The sequence below is a fragment of the Chironomus tepperi genome, unplaced genomic scaffold (genome assembly GCF_022539635.2).
Source record: "Chironomus tepperi strain 1889 unplaced genomic scaffold, CSIRO-AGI_Ctep_v1 contig_123, whole genome shotgun sequence".
Taxonomy (NCBI): Eukaryota; Metazoa; Arthropoda; class Insecta; order Diptera; family Chironomidae; genus Chironomus; species Chironomus tepperi.
In genome coordinates, this window is record NW_027226245.1 from 1,351,593 (window position 1) to 1,375,467 (window position 23,875).

The 23,875-nt window shown below is 29.6% G+C and overlaps 1 protein-coding gene across 7 annotated transcripts in view; it reads right to left on the bottom strand.

Moving 5' to 3' along the window:
* The window catches only part of LOC139087474 (insulin receptor substrate 1-like), a 198,899-nt gene that overhangs the window by 163,691 nt on the left and 11,333 nt on the right, over positions 1-23,875 (bottom strand). For 3 of the 7 annotated variants that reach the window (XM_070636285.1, XM_070636284.1, XM_070636281.1), the window contains exon 1: positions 4,788-5,213. The exons of 1 other annotated variant lie outside the window; for it this stretch is intronic. The gene's annotated coding sequence lies outside the window, so the exon portion shown is untranslated. Of the gene's footprint in view, positions 1-4,623; positions 4,762-4,787; positions 5,214-23,875 lie in introns of those variants that run through there. 3 more of the 7 variants (XM_070636289.1, XM_070636287.1, XM_070636283.1) reach the window with 2 other exon arrangements.

Below are 23,875 nucleotides of genomic sequence, written 5' to 3' on the forward strand. Positions count from 1 at the left end.
TTCTAAAGTATTTTCGGAGCATTGTTTGCACTTAGTCTTCATGCTTTGTTTGAGTAACATCGAATTTGAGGGGGTTAATGTGAGGAATATAATCAATAAAAAGGTCTTATTTTTGTTACTTTGTAGGAAAAAATTGGATAAAAAATTTATTGGCACGCTTGAGTTTTAGGAAGTATGGAATGAATATCTAGCATCATGGTATTGTTCATATACTATCATGAACTAGCTGATGGATGGCCATTCACTATAGTGAAATATATTGAACCATATTGGTTTAAGTCGGCGCTACACTGGATTAGAATTCATTACCATTTTGAAAAAGGATCTTTCCTAACCCAAGCTATATAAGAGTCATATTCGGTTAAAACTAGACTCTAGTAAAATGTTTCTTATTTTAATGTTGTAGGCCTTCCTTAAAACATTGACTTTGAGTAGAAAATTATCCAAGATTGAGCAAAACTACCCAGTAATTCAAATTGTTATGGTTTCTAGCAGTATTGACAACAAGGTTACTTGTGTTCAAATTTCTATGCTCAGGTACAGCGCAATGACACAATACTGGTCGGATCGGACATTGGTATGAAGTTACATTTGCCGGATTATGTCCAAACTCCTCTAAGGTCAGTTAGTGCCACCTTGATCATATAAAGATGCTTGGGTTCGACCGTGAATCTGCATTTTCTGCATTTTAGATGCACACGCCAACAGTTTTTGGTTGTACTTTATAGTTCGTCCAAGACTGTAAAGCTGTCATTTTCAATGAACCTTTAAGAAATGCAAACACAGATGTCCTTACTAACAACACTAGTTTCTAGGCACTGAAACAATACACCTGAATACACATTCAACCCATAGTCCATAAAAAAAGCGTTTCTATCCAACCCCAAAACCACCAAATTCCTTCCAAACTCATTGCTTATCTTCATTAAATATTTATGTCCCTTTTTTTCCTATCTATGAATGAAAAACATCTTTTCATTTCAATATAAATGGATACAACCGCTAACATAAACCAAGTCGAGCCTCAATATCGACATTTACGTGATCATTTATTTACGAGAGACTGAATATTACCAAACAATAATAATCAATTAAAAAATAACACGCAAGAGAAATACAACAATTGAATTATACAGTTTGAACTTGAACCAAAAACACATTTTTAGAGGATTTTTTTTCTTTTTTTTTTTACGAGTGATGAATATACACACAACATACAAAATATACATTGTGTGCGCCTTCGTATAATCATTAACGGACACGGGAGGAGTGAGAAATTTTCCTAAAAAAAAACTACGCAGTTTACAAAAAATTCTCATCTCGGGTAGACTCCCAATTACGTATATACACGAATTATTATTCTTTTTTTCAATTACAAATAGTTGTGAAATTGTTTTCATATCATCGATGTTATTTTTAGGGGGAAAATATGAAAAAATAATGCAAATCTCTTTTTTTATTGAATATTTAAAAAAATTGAATTTTTTTATGCCACTGAAATCTATTTTATGGCTTATTTAAAGACTTAATTTGATTTTAAACGGGGAATTCAGAATGAAAATTTGATATTTCGTTTGTTGTATGGCGCTTGAGGATACATGTGTAATTTTTTTTTTGTTTTTGTTCGGCAGTAAGTGTTGAAGTGGTTTGAATAATAATTGATGAAATTTAACTCTTTTTTTTGGGATATTTTTGATGTTTTTTTATTCGATTTGTTTGATGTTTTTATGACATTTTTGGGGAAAATAAATGTTTAATTTTGTAAATTTGAAATTCAGGTTCAAAGAGAATTCTGAACTGAATTTAAATTTTTGAAATTTCAATTTGAATTCATCCAATTTTCAAAACTTTTAATTCAGATTTTTAAAATTTTAATTGAAATTGAAAATTAAATTTGTAGTTTTTAAAATTTAAATTGGAATTGCAAACTTGAATTAAAATTTTTAAAATCTATTTAAGTTGCAAAAGTTTTAATTTAAATTTTAAACATTTCAATTCAAATTTAAAATTTTTTACTTCAAATCAAATTTAAAATTTTCAATTTTAATTCAAATTTTCAATTTTAATTCAAATTTCGAATTTTAATTCAAATTTTCAATTTTAATTCAAATTTTCAATTTTTGTAGTCAAATTAAAAAATTTCAATTCAAATTCATCAAATTTTCCCAAAAAATCCCAACTCTTTATTCAAAATTCCAATAACTCCAAAAACTAACTCCAATTAATTAACACAATTTAGCATTATTTCTTTCCGTCAAAACAATTCCACGAAATTCAACTAAAATTAAATTAAAATTCGTGTGCCAAAATTTTATCGCTTCTTATTTCAAATGACAATATTTTTTTGTATATTTTGTGTAATTCTATATAACTTCAAAAAAAAAAAAAAACGAAGTTTAAAAACCTCAAAAAATGAACTTTGTAAACAAATTTGCATTTAACACAAAATAAAGTAAAAATATTTGAAGGAGTTCATTGTATTTTGTCACGACTGAGGTTTGTGGTGGTTTTTGGTGTTGTTTTTTTAAATATTTTTTTATGCAGGGTTTTTGGATGGAATGTTTTTTGTTTTTGTATTGAGATTCTAGATTTGGTTGAGATAAGATTGTTGGAAGATTGGCTTTAAGTTTCTAGAATTTTCGATTTTTCTCCAAAATGCAAGGTGACACTTTTGGAAAAATCCTAAAAATCGCGATTTTAGCAATTTTTGACCAAAGAAGTCATGATAAGTCTATGTCCAAAGGACTGTTTGCTTATTTCGGCATAACGACTGAATTCTTAGTAAATGGAATTTGACCCCTTTTTAAACGTAATGAGTGAATAGCCTCTACAAGCTACAACAAGCATAAGGAGTCAAGAAGTGAATATTGAGTCTATCTGAGCTCAAACTCGACTCAAGTCAACTTGACTTTAATATGAAATTCTGGTAATTTCTGGTATTCAGAGGGTTCACGTGGCTTCAGAGCTATATGAAGCTTCCAAATGACTGTCAAATGGAGTCTTGTGCTTCATGGGGTCATGGTATGACCTGAATAAATGCATAAGCCCTTACATAAGGCCTCAAGCAGGAGAATTTGCTAAGATTCCTTAAAAAGTAGTAAATTCTCACATCATTGCCCGAAAGTCACATAATATAAGAAGTAGGAGTCAATTAAGGAATCTACATGGGTTTCGAACTCTGTGTGTCTTCTGAAATACTGTCAGATGACTGTCATGTGTCACCCGGGTCATGATTTATTATTCAATCAAAATACATTCTTTTTTACATCTCCACAAACATTTTTTCAAGCAGAATAACAACAAAAAATTTGACACAAAAAAATTCTTCATGTATTTCACTCCCCACAAAAAAAGAGCAGCATTTCCAGCTACAATTTACATTATTTTTCCAAAGCAACACAATTTTAATTCATACTCGGCAGTGTGTTTTTTTATGTAATTTAATACTCGAGACGGTGTACAGCAAGAAGAGGCGCAAAAAGGTAAACAAATGGCCTTTTTTTTATGCAGTCACAAGGATGAATTCCAACTTAATGTTGTGTCTAGAGTGTCTCGAAAATCAACAGAATTTGCAAAAAATTTCCCACACTGAGCAAAAAATTATTATTTTCAATTTATGACTTTTCTTTCACTTTCTTTACTTGCTGCTCAATATTTTTGTTGTTGTTGCTGGTTTTGTGGGAGTTCTTCTTCTTATCACTTTGGCCTCCTTTTCTTCACTTCTTCTTGACTCTTTTTTTTCTAGTCAATTTTTTTTCTTTTATTTCTTGACGTTTTTTGAGCGATTTTTTTTTCAGTTTTGAGAGAATTAAAAACAATTCACTTTAAATATTTAATTAAATTAAATTGCGCAATTAAAATAAATTTTATTTAATTTTATTCGTTCGGAAAATTTTGCACGCAAACTAAAAGAAATTTTTTTTTGTTTACTTTTCGGATGAGATTTTCGTACTTTCGGTGGATTTTGTTTTTGGAGAAAATGCAAACGCACTCATGACTGTGTGTGGAGTCTCAACAAATTTTCTATTGATAACACAACGAAATTTTTCATTTTTTTGAGATCTGTGGAGCATTTTTTTAGTTGTATTTTTTGAGCAAAAAATTTAAATTGCACTTTTTTTTAAGAGAATTTTTGTAAATTTTCTTCAATTTTTTGAGAGACATTTTTTTAGTTTGAATTTCTTTGAAAATTTGAGAATTTTGAGGAATTTCATGAATTCTAAAATCTTTTACAATATTTTTTGTTATTTTTAAATTTTTAATATTTCACATAGAAATGTTCGAATTTAAAATTTTAGAAATGAATTTTGAATTTTTAAAAAATTTTGAAATTAATTTCAAGTTTAATTTTTCGTTTTAAAATTGAAATCAAAGTTTGAAATTTAATTCAAAAATTTTCAAATTAAATTTCAAATTCAAAAATTTTTGAATTAAAATTCAAATTTCAAAATTTTTGAATTTGAAAGAAACTTTTCGAATTCTCAAAATTTAGAACTTTTTGAATTCAAAATCTTAAAATTTTGAATTATTCAAACAAAATTTTCTTATTATTCCAATTTTCACAAAATTTCTCAAAATTCTCAATTTAAATATTTTTTGCCAAAGTTTTTTTGAAGTTCTCACCAATTTTTAAAATTTTTAAATTAATCCAATTTTGCTGTATGTTTCCCAATTTTGATACATTTGCCAATCAACTTAACACATTCTTGAAATTTTTCAATAACTTTTTTTTCAAAACCCAAACAATTTTAACACCACAAAATTCAATTTTATTTCAATTCACTTACTTTAACTGTTTCACAAAAAAAATTTATTTTGACTTCTCAAAATTTCTTCTTGTTTACTTTTTAAGATTTCTCTTCTGATACTTTAATTTCGTCACACTGTGAGTTCAAGATTTTGTTTTCTTCTTATTTTCTTTCTTAAATTTTTGTTTTGATTCTTTTACATTGAAATTTTTTATTCTTTGAATAATTTTTTGTGTTATTGCAAATTTTGAAACTATTTTTTTGGGGATTTTTTAATTTGCAACTTTTAATTTTTCTATGAATCTTTTAGACTCTTTCACTAATTTTTGCTATTATTTTGCTGGCAGAAATTAAATTTCTTTCATTGAATTTTTGGCTTTTTATGAATTTTTGAAACTTTTTTCACTTTTCAACTTTTCAGTATTTTGCAATTTTGACTTCAAACTTTTTGAAATTTTGCGATTTCATAAAATTTTCATTTCAATTTTTCAAAATTTCAAATTTTTTCAATTTTTTAATATTTCAAATTTTTCAATTTTAATTTTTTTATTAATTTTCAAAAACCTTTCAATTTTCAAATAATTTTTCAAAATTTTCTTTCTTCTTTATTTTCAAATTTCTTCTTAAATTTTCACTCAATTTTTCAAATTTATCAAAACTTTTAATTCAATTTTCAAATTTTTTTCACTTTCAATAAACACAAATAAAAGATTTTTCCCCGACTAAACTTAGAGGATCGCGCCGAAAATTTTCATTTGTTGTTGTTTGTGGCCTTTTTTTTTTCTTTTTTTGTTTTGCAAATTTCAAGTCGACCAAAAGAAAAACTTTTTTTTTTACCGTCAATCCGAGAAAAAAAAACCGCGCAATAATTTTCGTCGTCTTTTCTTTTATTCCGATAGCTCAAAAAACTAATTCTTCTTGCCTGTCGTCAAACGCGAGCAATTTTTTTGTTATTTATCTCGCGCCTTTTTCTAAATTCAACTTTTAATTTTTCCACTTTCATTCACCGAAAATTATTATTTTTTTTCAAACTTCTTCTTCTTTTTTTTCTTTATGTTTTGATTTCTTTTTTCGTTATTATTATTAAACTTTTCTTTTATCTTCTCATCCACTCCGTACACAAAAAAAAATTTTTTTTTTAGTCTCGCGGAACAGAAATTGAACAAAAATAAAAAATATATATATTCACGCAACGCAAATTTCTACGGTGTTTCGTGTTCAAGCGCTAAACGCAGAGTAAAAATGTTGAAAACAAAATAAAAAAAAAAAAAAATACTTCACACACAACATAGCGCGCGGAGAGCATGAAAAATGTGTCTGTATGGATGTCTGTGTGTGGATGAAAAATAAAGCAAGCGAAAATACGTTTATTATTTTTTTTTTTTGGATATAGTACGAGTATTGTAGCAATGTGCTTTAAATTGCAAAAGTGTTGTTGTGAGGTAGCGTAAAATTTACTACAGCTAAAAATGAATAAAGGAACAACAACATTTCTCAGAGAGTTGTGAGTAAATTGTAGAGTGAGTGAGAGAGGCAGTTACAAACATTGACATAGGTCTGTGCCTGTATTTGTGGATATGAGAATGAAAAACAAAAATATTTCTGTGTGTCTACATGTCTGCATATTTTTCTAGAAATTTCTTGATTGTATTTGTGTCTCACTAACACATACAAAGGTTACTAGACCTGCTTATGGATGTATGAGGCATATTTTTCATCATCATCGTGGCATACAGCATAATAACAAAAATAAACATTAAAATAGTTATTTCATCAATGTTCGAAAATAGCTTCGACTCTCGAGTCATTCAGCAATTTGTAAAACAAAAGAGTGTATACATGGAATGTGACCTGATAACAGAAAAATGTTGGGAAAATACGCAGCATTTTTTTTTTTTTTTTTGGGTGCTATCACGTCACATGCTTATTACTATTTATTTTCATTTTTTTTTTATCTACTCATACTATACAGCAATTATTAGCTCATGGGGTGGCAGTGACGAGGCACAACAACAACAATTATGTCGAATTTGAATTCAATTTTTTTGATATCTAAATTTATTTTATTTTTTTTTATTTTCTTACTCAGCAATTCCTTTGTCTCAAATACATTTGTGCTGATGATATTAGCAATACTAGTTTTTGATTAGCAATACTAGTTTTTTTTTTTTTTTTGTTATGTGCTAAGAATATTTCGCAGCATTTTAATGATTGAATCATACTCAAGCTTTGTGATTGCCGCATTTTAGTAAATTTTTTTGTCTTTGTGGCTTTTTTGATAAGTTTTTTGGGGGAATTTTTAAATCTGATTTTTAATTAATTATGAGTGAATTATGGATATTAAGAAGAATTTGGTTAGAATTGATTTTAAATTGACTTATTTTGTTTTAATTTGAATTATTTTGATAGATTTTCATTCAATTTGACAATTTTTAAATTAACGAATCTGGCCCAAATTGGTTTTTTCGACTCAAATTGATATTTTCTGACTCTAATTGGTCTTTTCTGATTTGAATTGGTCTATTCTTCCTTAAATTGATTCATTCTAACTTAAATTGACAATCTATGAATCAATTTGACTTATTCATTGTCAACTTGATACTTTTGGATTCAACTTGACAGATTATTTCTTAAGTTTATATAATCTGACTTGATTCTTTTTGACTCAATTTGACAGATTCTAATACAACTTGATCAACTTCGTCTCAACTCAATCAAGTTTGATTCAATTTTATCTTTACTAAATCAACTTGATCTATTCTCAATCAACTTGATCAATTCCGATTCAATTTGATTAATTTTCATTCTGCTTTGTGTTGATCAATTTTGTCTTGATCTCTCAATTTAATCTGCAACTTCTTAACTTGATCACAAATTTCTCAATTCCATTTAACCTTAAAAAAATTTCACCAATCATGACTCAGATCGACCTATTTCCATTAATCGAAGTTCAATATCTGTTCCCAATATTCCACCAAAAATTAGAACACACTTAACAAGGGATTAGAGAGGAAAAAACAACTTAACTGGGAATTTTTTAGTTGCGTCAAACTTTTACAACGGCTTGTCTTATCATTTATTTTTCGCACACAGAAATTTCAAGTTCAAGTTGAGAGATTACAAAGTTTAATTAGGTTAAGTTCTCTTAAGGCTGGGCTGAGTTCTACAGAAGAACTAATAATAAATTTCATAAGAATCTCAGGAATTTAAAGATAAAATTGTAAAATATTTTGCGCATCGACAAAAGTTTCATAACACTTTGTTGTATGATTAATAATTAGTAGAAATTCGTGGAATCACTGCCTTGACGTCATTTTAATACTTTGTTGTTAAAATTGTGTGACTGTTGGATGAATGAGGAATGAGAAGTCAGGTGTTTATTTTTTGCAGCAAATGAATGTGAAAGAATGTTGCAAAATTGTTTTGTGGGCAGTTTTTGTGTCATTTTTAGGGATTTTTTGAGAATATTTGAGAATTTTTGAACAGAAATTAAAAGATTTTGAGAATAAAATGTTTTCTAAAAAATTTGACAAATATTCAAACATTCAAAAAAAATGTTAAAATTCAAAATTATTTTTAAAAATTAAAAAAATACTGAAAAAGTAAAAAAAATGTTTATAAATTAAAAAAAAATTTGAAATTTTTAAAAAAATTTTAACAAATATTTAAAAAAAAAAATTAAAAATTTCAAAATATTTAATTTTAAAAATTTCTGAAATTGTTTAAAAAATTGCAAAAATTTGTTTGAAATTTCAAAACTTTGTTCAAAAATTGTTAAAACTGTTTAAAAATTGTTCAAAACTGTTCAAAAATTGTTTAAAATATTTTTTTAAAAATTCTTCCCAATAAATTCCAAAAATCCCAATAATTTTTCACATGATTCCAAATAAATATTCATATCTCTACATCCTCTTAATGACGCAGCATATTTCAAAAACTCATCAAGTCTTTGACTCTTTTTTTATATTTTAAAAATCTGACCACTTCGTCTTTTTTTTTTATTTAAAATATTTTCTATTTATTGTTCAAATATTCATACATTCCGGACATGCCAATGAATATTTTTGTGAACGTTTGTTTACACACTTTATTATGTGTTGCAGTCATCATTTTGGGATTTTTTGACCGCTTAGTAAAATTCTTATGAATGACTTGTTATGATGAATTATTTGAGCTTGTTTTATTATTGTTTAAATAAAAACAAAAAATGAGTAATTTATTTTGATACTTTTGGGATAAATTGCTTTATTCTTTGTCAAGGGTAAGGAACTGATTGTTCAATATTTGATCAGTTTTGATAATTTTCTAGATAACAAGAAGCTTGATTAGTGCTAGAAATTTAATGAACTTTCAATCTTAGAATTAATCTTTGTGAATCAGAGAATTATGAACAATATCAAATCCATTATGAGGGATTAGGGCTCCTGAACTTTAAATTAGTCTGTTAAGTTGTTGTTCACTTATTAATTAACCCGAAAAATCGACTTTTTGACCCTGCTTCCTCGTAAGAACATTATATAATGAGTGATGGGACCCTAAATGATCACTGTAACGTCGAATTAAAATGGAATTTAGGGTAACTGAGTCATTTATTTGTAAATATGACCAAAATTTGAAAAAAGTCTCATAATTGCAAACATAATTGCATATTGAGTCCTGAATCAAAATTTTGGAGTAACTAATTACAAGCGATCAATCCTCATTAGAAACCATCTGGGGGTCAAATGGATGTCAACTGGACAATTGGATACTGGAATATCAATTGGACACATACCCTCAGGTATAGTCCTAGTCTGATTCATCAACAATTAGATAATTTCATACTACATGACATTGGAACCCCAAATCATCAGTTCCTTCGATCCTACTATTTGAACACTCTTGGTTCTACACAGGGGCGTATTTAGGTGGAGATTTGGGGATCAAAATCCACTTTTACAGAAATTATTCTTCAATTTTCTAAGGTTTTCTGTGAGAAAATTCTCGAAATCATCCCTTAAATTTTGGTAATCTAAAGAAAAATTCCAAAACCAGCGTTCTCCACCCAAAAATTCTTGTAACTTAATTGGCTCTGCTTAGAGCACAGTCAACTCTCTAAATACAAATATATACTTCAATACCCTTGTAAATACTGAATATAAATATTTAAATTACCTTAAAAAATGATAAAAATTCAAAAAAAAAAAAAAAACTTCTAAAAGCCTCAAAAACCCATCCAAAATTTTCATCAGGAAAAACTCCTATTATTTATTGACTCTTCACTATCGCTTACAAAAAAGAAACAAAAACAACTTTTGTCGCCCTCCAAAAAAACAAAACAAATAATAATTTTATCATACGAAATGAGCCATTTTTCTATAGAATTTTATTATCAGTATCATATATAAATTTTAGTACGAAAAAAAAGTCAGCAACAACAACAACAATAATAATAGTAATAGTAAATGCTGTTGTTGCTCATGATGATGATGATGTTGAAGTAAAATATAAATTACAGAACTATGCATGACGTTGACAAACAATCTCACAAATACAGTCACATAAATTTTATTATTTATTTTGACTGAGATGAGAAGTCAGGCAAGATATGGAACTCCATTTGGAGTTTTGCAAGTGGAAAATTTGGCGCAACTAAAATTTTTTCCCTCGCAGAATTTTTCATTCCTGCCACTTTTTCTATGTTGTGTCTACAGAGTCGAGAATGTTTCGAGGAGATGAAGAACAAGAAGAACCAAATGGAAACCCGTAAAAAAGTACAACGTAGATTGTGGGTGAGATGTGTGGGTGGTGAAAAAAATAAAATGTAGATCAATGTGGGGTAGAGGACGACATCATCAACAAAAGAACGTTATGTGTGCCCTATTTAAATTTTATGCTGCATCTCATGCCTACCTTTATTTATTTTTTTTACCAAACATATTGTACGATATAAACAGAATAGTACAAAGCTCAGCATATATTCATTATTAAATTATTAAGCATTGAAACTTGAGTATTGAGGACACAAAGAGGCGCACAAAGTTTTGGATTCTGCGCGTTTGTGCTTTTTTTTTTGTGCTATAACACCTCTATTATGTGGCTTTATTTCTTTTCTCGAGAAAAATACTACAAAAATGCGTTGTGTATTTGTTATGATATTTTTCACATGAAATTCAGCCATGATTGTGTTGATGCTTGAGACAGTCGCTGTCTGGGCAACATTCGACGAATGTTGTGCCTCAACATTCGACAAAAAGTTCCTCTCTTATGGATGAGAGAGAATTGACTGTGAAGATGGCTGGTAGTTGTGGACATGAATGTGTTAGTAAGAGAAGTCTAGAGTCAGGTCAATGAAGCGTCTGTCAAGCCAAAATATCAATGAATGTCTTTGTGTCTTACATATGTAGTTGTGCCTTAAATTGCTCAGAGTTTTTTTTTTACGTTTTGTTTTGATTTTTTTTTTCCCTCTCGACAATGTCGAAGTTGGAACTTATTGCGTGTTTTCTTTTTCAAAAAATGAATTTTTCATCACTTTTGATGAGGATTTTTAATTTCATATCCTTATATGCCTGTTATAGAATTGACTCAATTGCGACTCAACAAGAAATTTCATAAATTTTTAATTCATACTCAATTATAAGAAGTATGAAGAATCACAACATAGGCTGCAGGTCTGTAGACAGTTCATGTATACATATATGTGCATGAACATGACGCAATAAGTTGAATGAATGAATGAATGAAATGCAAAAGTCCAAATACAATATTGTTTTTTACTCTCTCAATTCTTTGTCTTATCTGTGTCAGAGCTACTCACTGCCCTTAAATCTCGCAATATGGATTGAAATATTGCAATTTATGTGGATTATGATGCAGAATATTGCTTAATTATTGTAAGTTTTTGGCTTTAAATTCCACATGGTTTACAGAAAACTAAGCAAATTTAAGTGAAAATTGAGCAAATTTGTTTAAAAACTGAGCAAAGCTGACTAAAATTTAATTAAAAATTAAACAAATTGAAATAATTTGACAGAAAATTTAACAATTTGACTAAAAATTGAGCAAATTTGATTGAAAATTGAGCAAATTTAGCTAAAACTGAGCATAATTGATTAAAATTTGAGCATATTTGGTTAAAAACTGAGCAAATTTGATAGAAAACTGAAGAAATTTAACTAAAAATTGAGCAAATTTAACAGACAACTGAACAAATTTGCTTAAAAATGAACAAATTTGATTAAAAATTGAACAAATTGAGTAAATTAATATCTGAGCAAATTCGACAGAAAATTGAGCAAGTTTGACTAAAAACTGAGCAAATTTGATTGAAAATTAAACAAATTTGAATAAAACTGAGCAAAGTTGACACAAAATTGAACAAATTTGTCAAAAAACTGAGCAATTTTGACAGAAAATTGAACAAATTTGACTAAAAACTGAGCAATTTTGACAGAAAATTGAACAAATTTGACTAAAACTGAGCAAATGTCACAGAAAACTGAGTAAATTTGAGAAAAAACTAAACAAATTTTTTAGATAACTGAGCAAATAGACAAGTTTAATAAAATCCAAAATAAATCCAACAAAACTAATATTTTAAATTCCCACAAAAAGCTTAAAAACCCATAAAAAAAACCTCACGTCCCCATCATCCAATCAACAACTCCTCTTATCAATGCATAATAAATCAAATATTTTTCATAAAAAAAAATAAATTTTTATGTTCTTTATTGAATGTAATTGGAAGGTATGAACATATCACAAGTGCTCAATTCAATCAACAAATAAAAAACTACGTAATACACACGAGTAGAAATATTTTTCATTCACAAAAAAAAAAATAAAAAAAAAAATCAAATACCGGAAGTTGGTCGAAGTAGTGAGGCATCATTTTATTATTATATCTGTTCAAATAACACACAGTCAAGTAAGTCAAGTCAACAGCCACACGAAATATAGATTTCATTCAACAAAAAAAAAAAAATAATATATAAATTTATATGTAAGAATATAGGGAATGAGAGAAGGAAAAAAAGACGAAAAAAGAAGAATAAGAAGCACTGAAATCTATAATAAATTAACGTCGATGTATTCAATTCTGACTCTATATCTCATCAGTATCTGTGCAGTAAAAATGAAATTTATAAAAAAATTTCATGTTTGTTGTTGTTATCTGATCTAGTTTTTCTTACATTCTTCCTTCTTACTTCGTTAATCGGTACCCACGACATAATGAGAAATAATAATAATGATTGTGGGTGTCGCACAATACCTAGATGAGATATTTGATAGTTTTTCATATGATGAATCTGTTATTTTTCAAAATATCTAGTAATAAAGCATTTTCTTTGCATTTTACTGCTGTTTATGAAGTTTTTACTTTTAGGGTTAAATAGATTTTTGGGGTGAAATGAACAAAATTTTCATGAGAAAGCAAAATTCATGAGAATTGAGGGAGAGTCATGGGAAATTTTTGTTATGAATTGAATTGAAAATTGAGGAGAAATTATTTAAAATTGATCAAATTTGACTAAAAACAGCAAATTTGACAAAAAAATGAGTAAATTTGAATTAATTGACTTAAAACTGAGCAAATTTGAATAAAAATTGAAAAAAATTCAATAAAAATTGAACAAATTTGACTTAAACTGAAGAAATTTGACTTAAAACTTGCTAAAAACTGAAAACTGACTGCTGAATTTCAGCAAATTTGACTAAAAACTAAGCAAAATTGAATGAAATTTGAACAAAATTGAGAAAATAAATAAAATCTAAAATTGAGGATAATTTTGAATTTTTCCAGATATCACTTGAACTATTTCCTAATTCCTGCATTGATTAACATTCAAATTATTCTCAACTTCCACAGAATCCTGAGCAGCATTTTTTGAAAAACACAAAATTCAAACCTGTACTCGAATGATTTATTATTAGAATTCACCTGAAATCTAAGCATTTGATGTCAATCTTTAAATGTCAACATTTAAATGTCAGCAAAAGTATATGGATATGCTTCAGGGAATCTCATTTTATATTTTTAAGAAAATTAGAAAAATTTAAAACTTATTTTAGTTTTTAATAGAAAAATTTGTTACTTTTTGGTGATGTTTAGAAATAAATAGTGTAGGAATTTAAGTAATTATCTAAAGTTTCTGTGAATTTCTAGTTCTTGCTAAGGATCGTATTCGAAATTGTATTAGGAATTAGTGAGGGAATTGACAATTTCATATCCTTCATCTAAATAGTTTCAAACCCATTCAGGAATAAAGTGTTAACTAGAGTCAAACAGAGTTCGAAGTCGATTCAAAGTTGAAAAGTGGTTCCACATGAGGAGGGGCATGAGTCAGACAACTCGCTTAAGCCAAGCTATATATATTTCAAGTAAACTAAGCGTAGTTAAGCAGAAAGTGACATAAAGTCACATATCACATATATTGCTCATTCAGCATCCTTAACCCCAATCTTTGTTATGTTATTCACATAAGCTCACTTTTTGCAAACTTCATAGAAAATCTAAAACAAAAATACTCAAAAAATAACAAAACACCTACATACTAAAACCTACATAACATCCATAATTCTCATTTAATCTCCGATAAACACTTTAACAAATTGCTTACTTCCAATTAAAATCCCTCGCATCTTTATCTTCAGTCTCATATTTCATACTATCACAATTAATAAAAAATCCTTTCGAAAAAAAGTAGCAAGGACGAGATTTTTTTCCAACTCATTATCTTCCATCCATAACAGTTTCAAAAAAAAAATTTCCACACACACATACCGCACACTTTAAGGCATAAAGCATATCTAAGCAACATACAATGTGAGCGAAAAACAGCGTCATTGCTATGATATACTGGATTGTATTTTGAGCCATAACAACAATAGTGCCTGAGCATCAAGTTTTGTGGGACAACAAAACATGTTACATCTTCCATAAATCTCTAAATGCGCGTATTTAGGAATTTTTTTTTCTCATCATATATGAATATGAACAGTATGATACTGACTATTATGTTAGAGCTTATATAAAGATGAGAAGCCACAGAAATATTGTTAAAGTTGCTCTCCTTTTTTCTTAGGATGCTCTTTTTTCAGCTGTTTATAGATTTAAAGCAAGGAATGAGCAGGCTTTAGACGCCTTCTCCGTGAAGCAATCGGTCCATGTCTGCCCTAGGAATTAAGGAGTTTCAAATTTGTAGAAAGGATGATTGCACAGTGGGATTGTTGGTGACTTTAGGGTTGATATTCTCATGATTAATCGATTGATATGGCAATTATGAGTAGAAGCACAGTCAGAATCGGGTTAAGTGGGCACTTTTTGGCTATTTGAATTTGCATCATTCTTACATAATCAAACTAGGATTGCACATTGCGTTCGGAAAACTGAAACAGTTGCTATGGGTAGGGTTGAGCGACTTGGTGCCAGATGCATCGGTCTAGCGCAAGATTTTACTTGCTCGTGCATTAAAACAATGACGTCTTTAGATACAGGGGCATATTCAAGTGGGAAGGTGAGTCTATGGCATTTAAAAGGCTAGAAGTGTGGTCATAAGCAGCGTTTTTTCAATTTGGTGCTTGATTCGCTGGCCTGGTGCATTCTAGTAATGATATACTAGTATTCAGGGGCATATTGAAGGTGGGGAATGGGTTTACGAAGTCAAACTTCACTTTTTTCGAGAAAATTCTTCATTTATATCATAAGGATTATCCTGCTAGAATCTAGTATTTCCGACTGTTGCATAGCCTAAAATCCCTTTAAAAATGCCCATAAATTCCCTCAATTTCCATCAATTACAGCTCTTATCCACCCATCCATAAGTCCCATCTCCAACATAATATCTCTTCATACCACAACATACTCTACATATCTCCTCATTTTAAAATCCACATCATATCTCGTATTATTGAGGTTATGTTGGTTCTAAAATAAGAAATAATTTGCGTGTGTGTGTGTGAGTGTACGTGAGTCTGTCTGACTGTGTGAATGAAACTAGCTCACATTCGAGCAAGAATTCCTTTTGTGCTTTTTTTTGAAAAAAAAAAATGCCAGACAAAGGGATATAAGGGAGTAGTAAGAAGAGTAGTTGCACTACGATACTAACCTAGCATACGAAAAATGTACAATGAAAAGCTATGCTGAGCTTTATATTTTCTTCCTTCTTTCTACATTGTCAAAGTGATTTCATCAACATTGCGCAACTTACTCTCGACGATAAAAACAAAAAAAGAAAGAATTCCTCTCGGGGTGATGTAAGAAGAATTGCCTTGTACTGCTTGCTGTTCATTGATTGAAAAAAACCTTATTGCTTTATGTGTGTTTATGGTACTTCGTTCTACACATAGAAAACCCAAGAAAAAAGCACATAAAGTTTGAGAATGAGAAGGAAGAACAAAATATTCATTCATCATCTCGACATTATGAAAATGGCAAGAAATTTGAGCCTGAAAGAATATTTTTTTTATTTCGAGTCTTTTCTTCATACTCTGCCTTTTTCTCTTGATTCTGTTTGAATTTGTTTTGTGTAAATTGTAAACATTGTTTTATTTTAGAAAATTGTGAATGGAAAATTGAGGTGGGGTTGCTTTAGGGGTAAAGAAAAATTAAATTTCTAGAATTCTTCTTGGAACTTTTAAGTTTTATGTGAAGAAACTGTATTATGTAGGGTAACTATCTGTTGTGTTATTACAGGGCTTTAATCCTAAATAGCACAAATTGGATTATCGACCAAAAATCCTGTCTCAAGCTTGCATCACTTTGAATTGGTGCTTGATTTGGTTTAAATACATGGTGGGGTTTTTCCTCACAGATTTCACTTCCTTACTTAGAACCAGCTGATTAAGTAGACAAAATTAACTACTGGAACTCTTGAAATAGCCACTTTCAGAGTTGGCTGAACAATGGGAGTCTGGTCCCGACTGGAGACCAAAAGCACCTAGACTGGTACCCAAAGGCACGTCAACTGGAGCACAAAGGCACATCAAATAGAATCTGAAAGAACCTCAACTGAAGATGCCTCAACAAGAGTCTGAAAGTGCCTCGACTGCGGTCTAAAGAATCCTGGAATGGAGTTCAAAGTTCCCTCGATTGAAATCCGAAGGCACCTCGACTGGAGTCTGAAGACATCTAGATTAGAGTTCGAAGTCACCATGACTGGAATATGAAGACACCTCGACTGAAGTTCAAAGTTGCCTTGATTGGAGTTCGGAGACACCTCGACTGGAGTCCGAAAGCGTGTCAGCTGGAATCCAAAGGTGCCCCAACAATAGAGTCTTGTCTAAAAAAATCACTTAATTGTGTCAAAGCCTGACCAAATCTCTTAAAATTAAATTAATATTCATAAAAACTCAAAAAAATTGAACTTTTCAAAAAAGCCCTTTTTCAAGTCTCTTTTTTGGCTCAAGTCAAACAAAAAATTTTTTCAACCTTTAATGTATTTTTGGATGTAAATTTTTATGATCTAAAGTACAAAACTTAAATGAAAGAAGGTATAAACCCAAACGAAAACAATGTTAAAAAAGTACATTAGAAGTATTGCAGCTAAAATTTACTTTGGATGTTTGAACATTTTGAAAAAATATTTTTGGAATTGAGCCTTTTTGTTTCAAAACTTGTGGGAGCTGTTTGTGGTGCTTTGAGCATGTGCCTACGTGATGGATATTGAAGGTGAATTTCAAATGATTTTGAAAGTTTCAATTTTTTTGAATCTTCTGAGCTGAATAATCCCAAATCATCCTTAATCTAGCAACTCCCGATGACGTCAACAAGTTACTAGGGTACCGTCACATTGGATGCAACAGGCAAGGCAACTCAACAACTATTATTGGCCTATTTTTACGGATGAATAGAATAATTCAGGAAAGCATCAATAATAAGCAAATAATTGCTCATTCCGGGTCAATTCATCATCCTTGTGCATCCCCAACCCACAAATTTTCTCAATTTTCTAATTTAACTTATTCATAAAGTCATCAATGTCAATTGACCATCCTCAATTACTGCCTTTTTGTCAAGTACACAATAAAATAATTTTCCAAAATTAATTTTTCATCGTTTCTTAAGTTTTTCATTGGAATGTCCAGCATAAAGTGTTGAGTTCAAATCAAATGATATTGGTCAATAATTGAATTTACTTCCAGGAAATCCAAATGTATTCAATCGAAGATAAAAAGTCAACAATTTATCGAAATAAAAGCACATCGTCATGAATAAATAAGGCAAATTCAGAGAAACATCCTCAAAGAGAATTGATCTGTAAATGTAATAGGATCTCATTAAGGTTGATTGGTTCTTAGAATGGTTTTTGTGATGTAGAGCTATTGAGAAAGGTAATAAGGATGGTTGGTCAGGTTTGGGATGGTGTTTGCATTTAAGGATGAGTTATTAATTACTTGAATTTGTGACCCTAACCTTGCAAAGTAAACCAATCAAGGCAATTTTTGCTTGTTCATAATGCAGCACTTAATCAACATAAATCATCAATTACCATTACATTTTTAATTAAAAATTTTCACATTCATGCCAAGAAAAAAAAAAATTCATTAAAAAAAAATCTCAACTTTTTAAAAAATTCAAATTTCCAATTGATACATCTCATCACCGCATTGCACCATGAATTATACTCTAACAAGATACAAAATACATATCCACCTGGTCATAGACTCAATGAATTTCATTCAATTTTATTTTATTACAAAACTATTCTCAATTTCTAAACAAAAAACAAAAAAAAAAATTACGATGAAAAGAACTGAAAATGAAAATTTATCATTTTATTGTGTAGATCGTATTTCAATAGAATCAAGAAACAGATTTATGTCTTTTCTGTCTATTGGACGATGAGAAATTGAGGAAATAATAAAAAAAAACGTACGTAAGAGAATTTCTTTCTTTGTATTTTCAATGCAGTGAAGAGGCTTGATTCCAAAATGGACAGTGTATCAACATTAAAGTGATTCACAGTCGAGTGTTGAAATGGGAATCTAAGAAGAAGTCAGTCTAATCCCATTTGACTGACCATTTTGAAAGGAAAAAAAAGAAAATTTTTATTTTGGATGTTGCCATGGGGAATTTTTTTTCTGTTTCTGCAGCTCTGCTCATTATGTAATGTAGACTCGCTTTATGCTGCTTAAAGTTCTTCTTTTTGTGAATTCTTAAAGATTTTTCTTTTTATTTGAGGAAAAAAATAAAGGATTATGAAGAAATTTAAGAGAATTGGCGTAAAATTTCGTTCTGGCATCTTCTCGAACGCATTTTCTTATTACTTTTTTATAGAATGAGGCATATCAATTTACTTAAAGATGATTTAATGAATTTGAGGAAAATGTTACTTTTTAATATTAGACAGCTTTTTCTTCTTTTTTTTTGGAAATTTGAAGGAGTTGGAGCTTTTAAAAATAAAGAAGCTTTCATAATCCAAAATTAAATTTTTTTTTGAAATTTGAGCTTGAAAAATTTTTGAGATTTGAAAGTTGAATTTAAAATATCGCTTTTTTATGTAAAATTTAACAATTTTAAATGATTTTCAAAATTTTAATTTTTAAGGATTTTTTTAGAACTGAATTTTACTTAATATCAAATTTTATGTTTTCAAAAAATTTGAATTTCTTATTTTAAATTTAAACGAGTTTCATGAGTCGAATTCATGAAAAATTAAATTTAACAATTTTAAAATTTGAAGTTTAACGATTCGAAAATTTAGAACTTAAAAAAATAAAATTTAACGGTTTATTAATTTTATAATTTTTGGAATTTAAATTTTTATAATTTTTTTAAGTTTTCAAAAACCATTCAAACATTAAAAGTTAAATAAATTTTAAACTAAAAATTAGGAAATTTTAAATTTTTGGCATTTGATTCTGTCTTTCAACTATCAAGATCTAGGTATATATAGGATATCACATCCTAGTGCGTCATAGAGTTACATCATGCAGGCATCATATCAATCTCTAACTCTTAAAAATCTAGCTAAATTCATCATCAAAAATTCCTTACATCCCAAAAAAAAAAAGCTAAAATGTTACATGACGCACTGAATACTAAGCACATAATACATAACATAAAATGAGAAGCAAAATTGTCTAAACATCCATTGACTCATTTTTTTCATACTTTCATCTCAAATAACATCTCAAAATATCCTCATTGTTCAAAAAATATGTATTATTGTCACAAGTCCCTCCAATAGGAAAAAAAAAAGTTTTTCATCATATTTAAACAAGAAGTAAAAATTTGTTGTGGGCGAGTGTAAATAAAGCCTTCTTTTTTTGTCTTGAATTTCAACAGCAGATAATGTGCGTGAGTGGCAATGTGCCTTTAAAATGTCACTATGGAATTGAGAATTTTGGTTTAGAAATTTCTCTTGTCATGTTTATTGAGGATTGAATTTTTGTTTATTTCAAGGCTAATAAAGCATGAATCTTGGTGGTATAGAAAGTGATATTTTTAAGGCATCAAAGATTGTGGCGAAGAACTCATGGAATTGCTCACGATGCAAAAGTGCTGAGAATTAGAAACTGACATAAGTTAGTTAAAGGCAGGTTCAGTTTCCAACGAATTCTGAATGAGACAATGGGCCTCCATGTGCCTTCACCAAGGAAGTAAGTACGACTGTGGCAATAGACATAAATGAAGGATGAAAATTGAAAAATTTTGGTAAATTTGCTGTAAAATTGCAAAAAGGGAAAATTTTGTCAGTTAATCACAATTGCTTCGGAAATTTACTCTTAGGATTCGAACCTTGGTACCTTAGGGTCAAGTCTTTACTAAACTTCCATTTCAATTTCGAATTTAAACGACAAAATTCAATCTTAAATTTCAGAAAATTATTAAAACAACACCAAACCAAAGCCTACAACTGGAATTCGAACCTTGGACATAATGGTCAGTCTTAGCTAAGGTCAAGGTTAGACTAGCCTTCAATAAACTTCTATTCCAACTTTCCATCCAAATGACCAAAAATCCATTCTTAAAGCCCCCCAAAAATCCCTTCAAACAACACCAAAAGCCCACAACTTAACAGCTCTCTTTTAATACACACAAAAATGAAGGCTTGAGAACAAGAACACAAGGAATATATAAAATAAAATGTTTACAGTCATGTATCATGATATTATTACGTACTACAATACTCGGAAATGTTTACATTGCTGTCATAATCAAAAAAAATAAAGTAAAAAGAGTTGAGTGAGAATTATGGTAAAAAAAGGAACTAAGTGGAAGTAAAAGGGGATGTTGAATTAGTATGAATGTGTTAATAGGCTGAGAATGATCGTGTGTGATGTTTGATGTGCGAGGGTTCGAATATTTTTTTCATTTTTTTGATGGGTATCTAAATATACGTCTGGGTTGTCAATATAATTTGATTCATATCCGGTGATTTGGTGAATTTAATTTGAAATTGAGAATTTTTGGTTTGATATGTTTTGAGGGTATGAATGAGACTAACTATGTATTTATTGTGGTAGTCTAGGATCAGACTTATTAGCATTCTTACTTCTCTGGCCGTACAGATCATCTGTTATCTTTGGCCTCTTTTATTTAGCGTCTATAACTTGCTCTTTTGCTGGCTACCCTTTGCCAATTACCAATATCAAATCCTTCGCTCTCTGAAATGCAAAGAACATGCTTTCATGATACAGAAAGATCGTTTCGGTACCTAAAAGCAGTATCTTTGCCTTTTAGGGACTGTCCCTATCAACAGCCTCTATACAAGAGTTCTTTGATCTCATGCTCTATTGTCATCTACAAGGATCAGACATTACTAAAAAAACTAGAATTCTTGAAGATACAATAATGGAGCTTCAGTGACATAAACCTGCAGCCTTGGGCGAACTGTAAGGTTCAACCAAAGGTTGCATGCATACGTACTTAATTATGGTAATTATAGACCTGGGATTCTTAGCCAAACCCTATATAGGACCAATTTTTTCGACTTCAGGACTTGAGAAATTCAAAAATAGAAACATCTAGACCTAAGCCCTAGAGTCTAAAGCAATGCTAAGGTCTGCAGCCCATTAAAGGGAAATTGAGCTTCAACTTAAGTCAACGCAATTGATTGAGTATTGAGTATGGCCATAAATATGTGGTTTTTTGGAATAAACCTAAAAAATTGGCAAGAACTGCAATTTGGACATTGATAGCTTGGATAATGACATAGAAGTGACCTAGTGGATTTATGATGATACAACAGACTGTCTAGCGGCAGCAGTGTAGATGTTGCCTTCAATAATTCCTATATCATATCCTGCTCTGTTCTACCAGAAACACCTCTAAATCCCCATCTCCTTCCCATCTCCAAGCCTATTCATAAGAACCCCTAACTCCCCACGATTACATAACATAATTTATGCCTTTTCAGTCTATGAATGAAATTGATAAATAGATAAAATTGTAAGAATATATATATAAAAATTTGTTTATATTCAAAAGGGGGTGTGTGAAGGAGTGAAAATGAGATTATTATCATGATACAGATACTTACTGTTATGTATAAATATGTATCATATACCTTTAGGCATCAAATCATTAATTTATTATGAAAATTTCATTTTACGCTCTGATTTCAAATAAATTATAATGCGCAATAACATAAAAGGAGTGAAATCACAAAACAAACTTCTTGTTCCTTCACATGCTTCATCTTATTCCACACACATGGATATGCTGCTCCTTACAATATTGTGCAAAAAATTATTATTATTTTTAAAAAAACTTAAAGGCAGGCAGATGGAAAAAATTTCCTTTTTTGATATTGTTTGGTGAAATGAAACACCTGAGAATGGTTAAGCATCTCATGTCTATAGATAGTTCCTTTATACACACACATATGGATTTTTTTATTGTAAAAGAAGCTCTTAAACTGCTTCCAGACATTGCATTATTTAAGACGACAGAAAATAAGGAAAAAATTGCTTATAATTCCCTATATGATGTCGAGTGCATTGTTCTAGATCTTACTAACTTCCAGTCACATTTTCGGGGGACTTTGTGGGAATTTTTTTGTCACATTGGGGAATTTTAATGGGAATTTTTCAACTTACAGTGGTAATTATTTGAGGACTTGAAATTAAATATTGTGGATGTATTTTGAATGAAATCATGCAGATTTGATGGTGTTTTTGCAGTTAATCGATGGATGTACTTGATGTTTAACAATGCAGATCTAGATTTTGAGCACTTTTTTGGCAGAAAACTTGATTTTTCAACTAAAAAACAACAAATTTGAAGTTTTGCAATGCATACTTGAGTTTTAATTCCTTAATTCATTAATTGAGTTTGAATTCCTTCAAAATAGAATAGAATCTGAGCCTTTGAACCACAATAAGTATCCATACCCATCCCAACCTTCCTCATTGTCTCTTCCACTTATAAGATCATTATAGCAATATTTTTTCATGATTGCTACCTAATTACCTAACAAAACATCTTCAAGGAGGTGCCATGTTTCACAGTTCAACAATAGAAAGCCATCATTTATTACCTAAGACAGGTACTTGATCCTCAAATGATTATTCCTACCATAATCTTATCAAGTCATCGAATAAGCCTTAATTATCATTCTTATCAGAGTCAAATAAATCCAAAAATCCTGCTTATTAAGCTTCAATGTCTGCATTATCCTATAATTGTTCCTGATCGAGCACACATTAGCAAAGAATCCTTAATTTCCTCAATGCATCTACAGTTTATTCCCTTTCTTCACGCCACACAATTTCATACCTCAATTGAATATTTCTTTTTGTCAGTTCCTTTAATGTAAGATTGTATCTATAGGATGTAATCTTATATTTTAAAAGTAAGCATATAATAAATGTGTATGTCTATGTATGTCAATGGCCCAGATGGTAACATCTTGTGGATAGAAAAAAAAAAATCTTGTAGGAATCCTTGTCTCATGCGAGGAATCAATGCTTTCACATTTTTATCATGATTTTTTTTTTTTTTGTATATCCATTTTTTTATATTATGTATTTTTGTGTTCATCCTCGTTTACAACAAAAGAAAGCAGAGCACACGAATTGTTTTGGAAGTTTCTTTTTTTCGTTCCTTTCTTTTACTTTCTGTTCTGGTGGAAGCGAAAATTGAATAAGAACCCTAATTTTTTTCATCTTTTGCCGTCACAAACTTTTGTGCTTGCTTTTGT